The sequence below is a fragment of the Hibiscus syriacus genome, unplaced genomic scaffold, assembly GCF_006381635.1.
Source record: "Hibiscus syriacus cultivar Baekdansim isolate YM2019G1 unplaced genomic scaffold, ASM638163v2 tig00110429_pilon, whole genome shotgun sequence".
NCBI lineage: Eukaryota > Viridiplantae > Streptophyta > Magnoliopsida > Malvales > Malvaceae > Hibiscus > Hibiscus syriacus.
Window position 1 is genome coordinate 3,713,646 of NW_024062733.1, and position 12,661 is coordinate 3,726,306.

Genomic DNA, 12,661 nt, shown 5'->3' on the forward strand with positions numbered 1-12,661 from the left:
GATTCTGACTATTTTTTATTCGGATTAATTTTGATTTGAATTATTTTTCGATTTGAATTATCAATCCGAATGGTGACACGTGACACGACATGTGGTAGTGGCATCATTCAAATGAAGGATTAACTTTATATAAATTTATTAAAAGTATGACTACATTGATAGAATATTTAAATATCATGGACCAAATGCATTATTATACCAAAATATTTAACGGCAGTTAACTCGTAGTGACCACATCTTAATTAAATAAAAACGAAAGTGAGATCATATCTTATGTATTTTGAAACCAATGACAAAAAGTGAACAAAAATCAAACATAAGTGATTATTCATGCAGTTAACCCTTTATTTTAATTAAGTAATAAAAAGATATCCAAATTTTGAATGGATCTAAAGTTGAAATGACCAGAAAACAAAACAAAGCATACTTAAAATAAATAAAACGATAGAATGTGAGGTAGATGGTCGTGTGGTGTTACAATTGATATACCAGTGACGTATATTTACACTCTTTGGGGACAGTTATCAACAATATCTTAAACCTGAAAACAAGCTATTGAAAAGTTAATTTCAACATTCTTATCGTGAAAGAAACTCGTGTGCCGATGTTCTCTCCAGAATAAGATGCAGTCTAGATGAAGAGTTTGTGATTGTTGACACACTGCCTATAGAGATCTTCCATGTTTTGGATACTGATACCAGGGGCGTTTGTTTACTTGGAGACTTTGCCGCGAATTAGTCTCCGGTTTTTGTTTTATTTTTTCGTCTGTTAAAAAAAAAAATTACTTAAAACCTTTGTGCATATTTAGACAGGCCGCAAGCTCAATTATTTGGTATTCAAAATGTGAATTGATATTGGGCCTTGGACCAGCCCAACATAAAACATGAACTACCATGAGATAAAGCTAAAATGGACCCAAAAAGGAAAGTTGAAATTGGGTTTACGAATACTAATAATTTGCGTCTATTTATTTATCATATTAAATCAACATGTTAGAAGCTGAGAAAGGTCAAAATTCGAAAAGAAGAGCCTTCGAATTAAGGATAATAATTTAATCTGAAATTAATGAGTTCCAATAAGAAATGATTTTAAAGAGGTATTTCTTTTTAAAATTTGAATTTGGTTCGAATTGAGTTAAATTTTGTAAAGAGGGGTCAAGTTCAAGTTTATGGTGAAAAATCTTTATTTTGAATTAATCATTGATATCCGATATATTGACCGACTAATCCAGATCGGGTATTGCAGAGGCAAGGGTGACCCTCCCAATCCAGTTTGCTCCATTCGTAAACGTCAGAATTCGAACCTCTGACCTTACTAAAGGGACCTAATGATTCATCTCACTAGACCAACTGATTGTTGGGTATGGTGAAGAATCTTTGAACACCCATTTTGAATTATTCTATATATTTAGAGATAATTATTATGTTACTTTTTTCTATGTATTTTTTCAATTAGATCCCTATTTATAAAATAAGAATAAATTTTTTCTTATATTTATTTTAAATCAGATCGGGATCGGATGCAAATTATTATTTCAAAATTTTGATAGAATAAATCTCTCTAAAATCAAATCAAAGTCAATTAAATTTCAAAGGAGTGAGATATTGTTTCCGAATTAGGTCGAGTTAATTAAAAACTTGACTTAAATCGATCCATTACCCTCCTATTCGCCGATTTATCCTTCCTTCTTTTCTTAATATTACGTTTCTCCCGGGTTTATTTTGTGTTGTTGGACCAAAATGTCCTTTTCCAAATCCATCACAAACTCATTTTCGGAACTAATAAAATAAAAGTGAATAATAAATATAACCGTGAACTAAATTAAAATATAGACCTTGTAAAGGAAAGTATATTCTATTAATTTAAATAATTAATTTAATATTATATTGATAAATCATAAAAAAATAATTAAATTAGGAGCTTAAACTATGAAAATAAAATGTATGATTGAGAAAATTAGAGATCTTAATTATAAAGGTAAAAAGTGATATTAAAAAAATTTTTGGCCTTAATTTATATACCTCAATTATAAACAACTCGATGATAAAAATAAAAAATATAATAAAAAGATTAATAGTCTTGTGGAATATGGGCTCTGAGCGTTTGCTGAGGATGCACCCGAATAGCCGGCCAGAATAAATACTGCAGCCATCACACTTTAAGAGTGTGTTGACCTAATCCTAAGGGCTGTACCATTCTTAATTTAGACAATTAAATAGTGCTTTCCCTCGAAGGCTGGGCAATTAAGTCATTTCAATGATAAAAATTAGAAGTCCCCTTGAGCGAAATAGTAACGGTAAATTAAGAATCTCACGCTTTAAGAATCCTCACGCTGGGCTCTGGGATGCTTAAATTCGTGAAACTGATTTTCGTTCGTCAACTAGAGAGCAGTGGAGGAAAAGAAGAGAGTTTTACAGCCAATATTAGCCTTATTTTGTTGGCAGAGAGATTTATCAAAGCAAGTGGTAATAATCTTCTTCTTTGCTCTACTTCTGTTTCGTAAAAGTTCTTTTACCTTTTTTTTTTTGGTTTGGTTAACGTTCGGTTGTGTTTTCCATGTGCGGTCTCTGGAACATGTTGATTTTTTTTTTATTTGATTCATAGTTATCATGAATATTTATTGACTTTGGGGGTACAATTTCTCCCAACTTCCATCTTTGAAATGAATAAAATTGAGGTCTTTTATTAACCAAGGATTGGGGTATTTTTTTCAAGTAGAATTTGCTTGATTAGAGTTTTTAACAAGAATTTTACCGAGTATTTAGCACATATTTCAATTTTTTTTAGGAGCTTGATGTTTGGGTTTTCTTTATTCTTTGGAGAGCAATTTTAGGTCTGAGTTTAATGCAATATTCTGTGCGATTATTTCAAACAAGTACCTTGTCTCTTCGTTTGATTTATTTTGCATGTCATGATGTAGGATTTTATTGGTTATTTGTTCTGTTTTATGAAGTCAATTTGTTGATTGCTTACTGGTTTTTTAATTGTCCAGCTCGCTATTTTTGGCCTATCAGAAGTTGTTGGAGAGAATCAAAGTAGATGGGTTCACCATCTGAGAGAAGTTATAGCAAGCCTCTTGGGATTCGATTTTTGGAATACATCAAGGGAGCTAAGCTTTCCTATAAAACCCATCAAGCAATTGTCTTGATTGTAACATTTTTCGCGTATGCTAGCTATCATGCAACAAGGAAAACCTCGAGCATTGTCAAGAGTGCCCTTGATCCCCAATCATCTGTTGCAGGCTTGAAGCTCCCATACCTTATCTCAAGCCAAAGACTTTCGTGGGTTCTAGGAGATGGTTGGTCCCCGTTTAACAGATCCGACCTTGCTCGGTCAACTCGACGTGGCTTTTCTCGCGGTATATGCCTTTGGGATGTACTTCTCTGGTCACTTGGGTGATAGAATGAACCTAAGGATGTTTTTGACCGTGGGAATGGTTACTTCACTTTTTGGTGCTGGATATTGGGCTAACATCCATAGTTTTTACTTTTTACTACTACCTGATAGTACAAATGGTTGCTGGTCTATTTCAATCAACAGGGTGGCCTTCGGTTGTTGCAGTAGTTGGTAACTGGTGTGGGAAGAAGAAGAGAGACATAGTTATGGGCATATGGAATGCTCACACATCTATTGGGAACATTACTGGTTCTTTGATTGCTTCAATAGTATTGAGCTATGGATGGGGTTGGTCCTTTGTTGTGCCGGATTTGATTATCGCTTTCATGGGCGTTTTGGTTTCTCTTTTGCTGCCGGTTAGTCTTGAATCAGTTGGAGCTGATAGAGAAGAAGATGAAGATGATGATGAAGTGGATTCTCCTAAGAAGAATGAGAGGGAGTAACAGAGCCTCTATTAGGCTCATATACCGAGATCAAGGAAACTGCAGTGGGGGTCATGGAGGCCTGGAGAATTCCAGGGGTTGCCCCTTTTTCCTTGTGCCTCTTCTTTGCCAAATTGGTTGCTTACACATTTCTCTACTGGCTTCCATACTACATTAGCCATACAGAGATTGAGGGAGAATATTTATCCGACAAGACTGCAGGAAACTTGTCGACGCTTTTCGACATTGGAGGTGTGCTCGAAGGAATCTTAGCCGGACACATATGCGATTACCTTGACCCCAGAGCCATAACCTCAGCGACTTTTATGTATTGTTCTATCCCTGCTCTCTATTTCTATTGTAGCTACGGACACATCTCGATGGCAGTGAACGTAGCTCTCACGTTCATCTGCGGCATGTTTGTAAATGGACCCTACGCTCTTATAACAACTGCCGTCTCGGCCGACCTGGGAACACAGTTCATTGAAGAAGAACTCCAAGGCATTGGCGACCGTGACGGCGATCATCGACGGAACAGGTTCCTTCGGTGCTGCAATCGGACCATTGTTAACCGATTAAATCTCCACCAACAGCTGGAGCGCAGTTTTTAATATGCTCATGGGAGCAGCTCTTGTTGCGGGGCTGCTGTTGACGAGGCTTGTAGTGGCGGAGGTAGCTGCAAGGATTTCAGAGCCGAGGTCACAAGGAAGATCCCAATCAAGATGTCAAGATCCAGAACTCAATGTATGAGTTACTTGTAGGAGCAATAGAAAACAACATTTGTATAAAAGTTTGTGATTTGCAGTCTTTCTTCACCTCCGATTATAAAGATGAAGAGGGAAGATTCTTTAACCACGGGGTTGGGGATTTTTTTTTGTAGCCTTCTCCATGATTATTAATTAGTTATTACCATGGAGTTCTTAATTCTCTTTTTTGTCATCAAAGTTGAGTAAAGGAAAACAGACCACTACCACTGTTTACAAATTATTTGTAATCGACAACATTATTTGAATAATGATTTTTTATTATTTGTTTCACTTTTCAAAATATATATTTTTTTGGGATTTTACGAGTCAAATAAAATAATAACGATCTATATAAGTCTTATCTATAATTATTCCATAAATGTATGAATTAAGTTATCTTAGTAATTAATATAATTATTCCATAAATGCATGAATTAAGTTATTTTAGTGATTAAATTAATAATTATTTTTTTAAAAGTCTCTGATTCGAATACCGAAGATCGTAAGGTATTTGAAGGTCCATTATCAAAAAATAATTTGAAATTTTTTATATCTAAATAACATGAGACTAATCTCATGATTAAACTTGCTCATTTGATTATATTCATTCAAGTACGAGATTAAAAATAGTTGTAACCTTCTGACATATTCAAGATCTCTTTGATCATTGTATTTATATATTTTTAACAACTTAAAATCAGTAAGTTTGATTATGAGATTATCAAATTTCACATTATTTAAATCGAGTGATTAAAAATAAAATTTATATACATTGTTTAAATCGAGTGATTAAAAATAAAATTTATATATTTTTATCGTTTTCTAAGATGTATCATGTCGCATTAACAAAAATACGTCTTCATAAAAAAATGTCATTTTCTTAAAGATTACTTTTAGGCCCTGTTTGGTTCACATTATCTTTCATTCCTGGGAGGAATGTTTTTTTCCGGGTATTGATACCCATGTTTGGATGGATAACATTCCCAAATGCAGGTAATGAATGAATACCAACCGTGGTGTTTTGTTCCAGTTTTCACGGGAATATCAATCCCCCATCTCTCTTAAGGTGCGTTTGGTTCACGGAATGTAAGATTACCTTTGGGTATAACATTACTGGAATATAACATTACCTAATATATTACTGGGAATGTTACATTACTGTGTTTGGTTTGTTTGGCAGGAATGTAAGATTACAGTGTTTGGTTGATGGAATAAGAGATGACTAGAACGTCTATTTTACCAAATTGTCCTTGTTCTATATGTTTTAATAATTGAAATTCTAAATATTTAAATAAAAATATTTATATAAAAAATCATCAAAAATATATTGTTTTATTCTTTTAAATTTATATACTTTTTAATAAAATTTATATATAATTTTTTATAAAATTTAAAAGATAAATGGATAGAATAAAATAATAAATATATCATGTATTATTTTAATTATAAATAATATTAATTTTTACATTATTTATCTAAAAATATATTACTCCTACCAAAATGTAGGATGATGCTCACTTATGCCAAATGTTTTAGAAGTTCTGAACATAAATGATAAGTCACAATATGGGAAATATATCAATCGAGTTAAATGTTGTTCGAATGACCGACACCTCTATTTAACTTAATAAACGAACGTTATACGAATATTTTCCAACTGCGTATGTTAAACACTCGTATTCGACACATGAATATGAGACATAGTTGGTATTTGATTACTTTTTTTGTTCTTTCTTGTTAAAAACATTTTTGATATTTCGATATAACAAATTAAGTTAAATGAATTTTAAGATTTTAACAAATGATTTTACAATTTATATTCGATTCAATTTATCGAATATCAAATTATTACTCCAAGTCTTTGAAGATCAATTTTAATCCTTACTAAATGTGTAAAATTGTGATTTGTACTTAAACTATTTTTGAAACAATTTTTCAAAGTATTTTAAAACCAAAATCAAGCCTTAAATCAATTTTTTAAAGGCATGCACCGATGCATCAATACCATGCATTGATGCATCAATGAATAAATTGAAACATCGAATGCATTCCATGCACCGATGCACTCTCCATGCATCGTTGCACTCTGATTTAATTAAAACATAGAATGCATTTGATGCATCGATGCACCAGGCTATTTTTCAAACATCGAATGCACTTCATGCATCGATGCACTCTTAGTGCACCGATGCACTAGGAGTCTAACGGTCAAAATATTTGAAATTTTACACTAATGCACCGATGCATAATGGTCATGCATCGATGCATGAGACGCTCCCACCCAGAAAATTAATTGTTTTCACACAATAACGACTCTATTAACTCCACTAATTATCACCAACGTTCAGAATTGATTCAAGGAGTATTTAAACAAGTTTAGAAGCCATTGATCAAAAATAAGAAACATCAAGAAATTAGAATCAAGAGAGAATCAAAGAGAAAACATCAAACCTCAAGTTTGAGCATTTCAAGCCTATTTTTCATTCAATATTCATTTTACTTTCAAGAACACTTATTGTGCTCAATTGTATTTATTCTTGAGTGTTCTTTCTTTGTTCTAGAATTGTGCAAACATATTTGCCTTGTGAGGTTTTACTTGTAAGTTTGCAAATTTGTATTTCTCTTTGAGAAAAGAGTGTTCTCAAGAATTGGGGTATATTCTTGAGGGAGTTGTAAGGTTATCTCTTTGGCCTCAAAAGAAAGAACAAATTAGTGAATTTGTTGGAAAATCCTTAGTGTGGATAGCTAAGGTAGTGGACGTAGACTTTGGTTGATAAAGTCTAACCACTCTAAATCGCTGTGCAATTTCTTTCAATTTTCTGCAAAAGCTTCCACCTAAATTTTTATTGCCAATTCACCCCCCTCTTGGCCGATTCAGTCAATCGATTAACTCAACAATTGGTATCAGAGCCTAACTCATTTGAAGGTTTAATCGCCTCTTGAGTCGATTCGGGAAGAGTTATATCGATAATCAAAGTCATCAATGGCCTCCGCTTCAAACTTCGACTCCGGTCTCGACTCGATGCCCGTCAATAAGCCTCATTTCTTCAATGGAGCTAACTATGCCTATTGGAAGAATATAATGATGTACTTCATTCAAGCAAGTGACATGAGAGCATGGAATGCTGTAGAAGAATGATACATCAAACCTCTCACTCATCCAAGGTTGTGGAGTGAAGGAGAGACAAGAATGTTCCAGCTCAACTCCAAAGCCATCCATATCATTTTTTGTGCTCTTGGACCAGATGAATACGAAAGAGTTTCATCGTGTACAACCGCCAAAGAAATATGGGACAAACTTCAAGTCACTCATGAAGGTACCGATGAGGTAAAGAAATCTAAAATTAGTATTCTAACGCATAGCTATGAAAATTTCAAGATGAAACCAAATGAAGATATCAAAGCTATGACGGATAGATTTTCAACGATTGTCAATGGTCTCAAATCATATGGAGAGATCATTTCAAATGAAAAGCTTGTGAGGAAGTTAGTCTACTCCCTCCCAAAATTGTGGCAATTAAAGAAGACGGCAATCATCGAGTCTAAGGACTTAACGTCCTTAACTCTTGAAGAGCTAATTGGGTCACTCCTCACTCATGAAATGATGCTCGAAGATGAGGTGGACCTCGACAAGATTGACGAGACACCAAAGGAGAAGGAGAAGAAGAAAAACATTGGAGTTGCTCTCAAATCCACAAAAGATGAGAGTGATTCGAATAACGATGACGATGACGAGGAAATGGCATTGTTTGCCAAACAGTTCAGAAAAATGATGAGACCTTATCGAGGAAGAAAATTCAAACGAAATGAAGGCCTCAAAAATGAACCGAAAGAGAAGGACCCAATCATTTGCTACGAATGCAAAAAGCCAGGGCATGTCAAATATGATTGCCCACAATTGAAGAAAAAGGGTATCAACGAATAAGCACAAGGCTCATGTGGCTACATGGAGCGATGAAGAAAGTTCCGATAAAGAGGAACAAGAAGTAGCTAACTTGTGCTTGATGGCATTTGGGGAAAATTCTAAGGTAACCTCTAACTCATCCGATTTTGATGATTTATCCTATGATGAGTTATTAGAGGAATATAATGGGTTGGCTTCGGATTATGAGAAATTATTTTTAAAATATAAAAATGATGTTTCAAAATTGAAAAATGAAAACAAACTCATAACCAAAACCAACAACGATCTTGAAAGTAAAATCAAAGATTTGCAAATCAAACTAGAAGAGTTTGAAAAGAAAAATTTAGATTTGCAAAATTTACTTTCAAAGATCAATGATGATCATCAAAAGAAAATTGATGATCTTAAAACTTCTTTTGATAAAGTTGGAACAAAACATTTTGAAAAAGGTGGAAATTCAAAATCCAACTTTGTTAGAAAAAGTTTTAGAAACTACAATCATAGAGGTCCCCAAAGAACCTCTAATGGAAAAATTGTTAGAATTATGTGGGTTCCTAATGAACTCATTACTACTAAAGATAAAAATATCCTACACAAATGGATACCTAAGGGGACTAGGATTTTGGAAACTAATGAATATGGACCCAAAAGAATTTGGGTACCAAAAATCAAAAATTAATCTATGTTTGTAGGGAAATGAGCATTGCTACAAGGCACGGGAAACAAATTCAAATTCATGGTACCTTGATAGTGGATGCTCAAGACACATAACCGGAGACAAAAGCCGGTTCATTGAGCTTAACGCCAAAAATGGAGGAGAAGTGACTTTTGGAGACAATTCAAAAAGTCACATTGAAGGTATTGGTACAATAGGTAATACCTCTTCCATACAAATTAAAAATGTTTTATATGTGAATGGATTAAAGCATAATCTATTGAGTATTAGTCAATTATGCGATAAAGGATTCAATGTCTTATTTGAAATTAATGGTTGTAAAGCCATTGACATTGCATCTAATCGGATTATGTTTGTTGGTCATAGAATAGGAAACATATACATGGTGCATTTAGATTCTTTTGATATGACTAATTTATGCCTAGTTGCTAAGGATGAACATGATAGTTGGTTATGGCATAGGAGACTAGGACATGCTAGTATGAGTGTTTTGCAACGGTTAATTCAAGGAGACCTAGTAAGAGGGTTGCCTAAGCTTAAATTTGATAATGATAAAATCTGTGATGCTTGTGCTAAAGGAAAACAAAAGCGAGTTTCTTTTAAATCCATTAATGATGTATCAACTAGTAGAGTTTTACAATTGATCCATTTAGATCTTTTTGGGCCAACTAGAACTACTAGCTTGGGTGGAAAACAATATGCATTTTTCTTGGTAGATGACTATTCTAGATATACTTGGGTTCTATTTTTAAATACTAAAGATGAAGCATTAGAACAATTCATCACGTTTTCAAAAGTAATCCAAAATGAAAAAGGTTACTCTATAACTAGTGTTAGGAGTGATCATGGAACTGAATTTGAAAATCTTGGATTTACTGAATTTTGTAACTCTAACGGTATTAGCCATAATTTTTCAGCACCTAGAATCCCTCAACAAAATGGAGTTGTTGAGAGGAAAAATTGAACTTTAGAAGAAATGGCTAGAACCATGCTTTGTGAAAATAATTTGCCAAAATATTTTTGGGCGAAAGCCACAAATACCGCTTGTTATGTTATAAATCGAGTAATGATTAGGCCAATTTTAAAGAAAACTCCATATGAAATTTTCAAAAATAAAAAGCCTAACATTAGTTATTTTCATCCTTTTGGATGTAAATGTTTTGTTTTAAACAACGGTAAAGAAAACATTGGCAAATTTGATGCTAAAAGTGATGAATGAATTTTTCTGGGTTATTCCTTAAATTCTAAAGCCTATCGTGTATTTAATAAAAGAACTTTAGTTGTAGAAGAGTCTATACATGTTGTTTTCGATGATAATCCCCTTCCGAGGAAGGATTCTTGTGTGAATGATGATGTAGGTGTTATAAATACAAATGACGTTAGATATGACATCGGAGAACCATCATCAAAGAAAGAAACAAAAAATGAAGAAACTCATGATCCTCTTGAGAATCCAACCATTGAAGAAAGGGAAGTATCTTATCCAAGAGAGTACAACTATGTCAAGGATGGTGAAATTATAGGTGATCCATCAAAAGGGGTAACAACTCGATATTCTCTTAGAAATATTTGTAATTATGTTGCATTTATCTCATGCATAGAGCCTAAGAATATTAAAGAAGCATTAAATGATGAACATTGGATTATGGCTATGCAAGAAGAGTTAAATCAATTTGAGAGAAGTAAAGTATGGACATTAGTTGAAAGGCCTAGTAATAAATCTATTGTAGGTACTAGATGGGTATTTAGGAATAAGCTTTATGAGAGTGGTAATATAGTGAGAAACAAGGCTAGACTTGTTGCTCAAGGGTATACTCAAGAAGATGGCATAGACTATGATGAAACATACGCTCCCGTAGCTAGGATGGAAGCAATTAGAATGTTATTAGCATTTGCATGTTTCAATGAATTTAAATTATATCAAATGGATGTTAAAAGTGCATTTTTAAATGGTTTTATAAAAGAAGAAGTGTATGTGGAACAACCTCCAGGTTTTGAAGATTCAAATTTTCCGAATCATGTTTTAAAATTGACAAAAGCTCTTTATGGTTTAAAGCAAGCTCCTAGAGCTTGGTATGAAAGATTGTCAAATTTTTTAATTGAAAAAGGTTTTTTAAAAGGGAAGGTTGACACTACATTGTTTTTGAAGCATAAAGGTAAAGATTTATTAGTAGTTCAAATTTATGTTGATGATATAATATTTGGTTCTACTAATGATGTTCTTTGCCAAGAATTCTCTAAGCTAATGCAAAGTGAGTTTGAGATGAGCATGATGTGGGAGCTCTCATTTTTCTTGGGACTCCAAATCAAGCAAAGAAAAGATGGCATCTTCATCAATCAAGCTAAGTACGTCAAAGATATGCTCAAGAAGTTTGGACTGGAAAATGGGAAACCTCATGACACTCCAATGAGCTCTTCAACAAAGCTTGACTTAGATGAAGGAGGTAAATGTGTAGATGTTAAATTATATAGGTCAATGATTGGATCTCTACTTTATCTAACTGCAAGTAGACCGGACATTATGTTTAGTGTTTGCTTATGTGCTAGATTTCAATCATGCCCTAAGGAATCACATTTACTAGCTGTTAAGAGAATCTTTAGATACCTTAAAGACACTCCTAGTTTAGGACTTTGGTATCCTAAAGACTCTAGCTTTAGCTTGCATGCTTTTTCTGATGCGGATTATGGAGGATACAAATTAGATAGGAAAAGCACCTCCGGTACTTGCCAATTCCTTGGAAATATGCTGATTTCTTGGTTTTCAAAGAAACAAAATTGTGTTGCATTATCTACTACTGAAGCCGAATACATTTCAGCTGGTAGTTGTTGTGCACAAGTTTTATGGATGAAACAACAACTTTTTGATTATGGAATTGAAGTTGGTACCATTCCTATCAAGTGTGACAATACTAGTGCTATTTGTCTCACTAAAAATCTCATCCAACACTCTAGAACTAAGCACATTGAAATAAGACATCACTTCATTAGAGACCATGTCACTAAGGAAGATGTAGTTCTAGAATTTGTTGATACTTTGCACCAATTAGCGGATATCTTTACAAAACCTTTAGACAAAGAAAGATTTTGGACACTTAAGAGAGAATTAGGTTTAGCCAACCTATCTTCACTTAGTGTTTAAAATAATTTTTGGCACTTTTAAGAATAAATGAAAAATGCTTATAATAGTAATTTTTGATTCCATTCATTGTCATTAGTTAGGGGGAGTTTATGTTATTTGGTGAAAATTAATTTTATGTTCAATTATTTTTTAAGAGATTAACTTGATTGATTGAACATGGTTAATTTTCAATATATGAGTTGCCAAAACCACTAGAGCTAAATAATTTAGCATTTTAAGTGTTTAAAATGGATTTTTGACATTTTTGTGCTTAATGCACCGATGCACTTAACAATGCATCGATGCATCCCTTTGAATGTGCATCGATGCATCCCCATGATGCACCGATGCATGCCTTGAATGTGCATCGATGCATCGATCGGGTTTTGGGTTAAAATG

At 33.4% G+C, this 12,661-nt stretch overlaps 1 pseudogene; it reads left to right on the forward strand.

The window, feature by feature from the left end:
- Nucleotides 1-2,992: 2,992 nt before the first annotated feature.
- Nucleotides 2,993-4,712, forward strand: LOC120125174 (annotated as a pseudogene).
- The last annotated feature ends 7,949 nt before the right edge of the window (nt 4,713-12,661 follow it).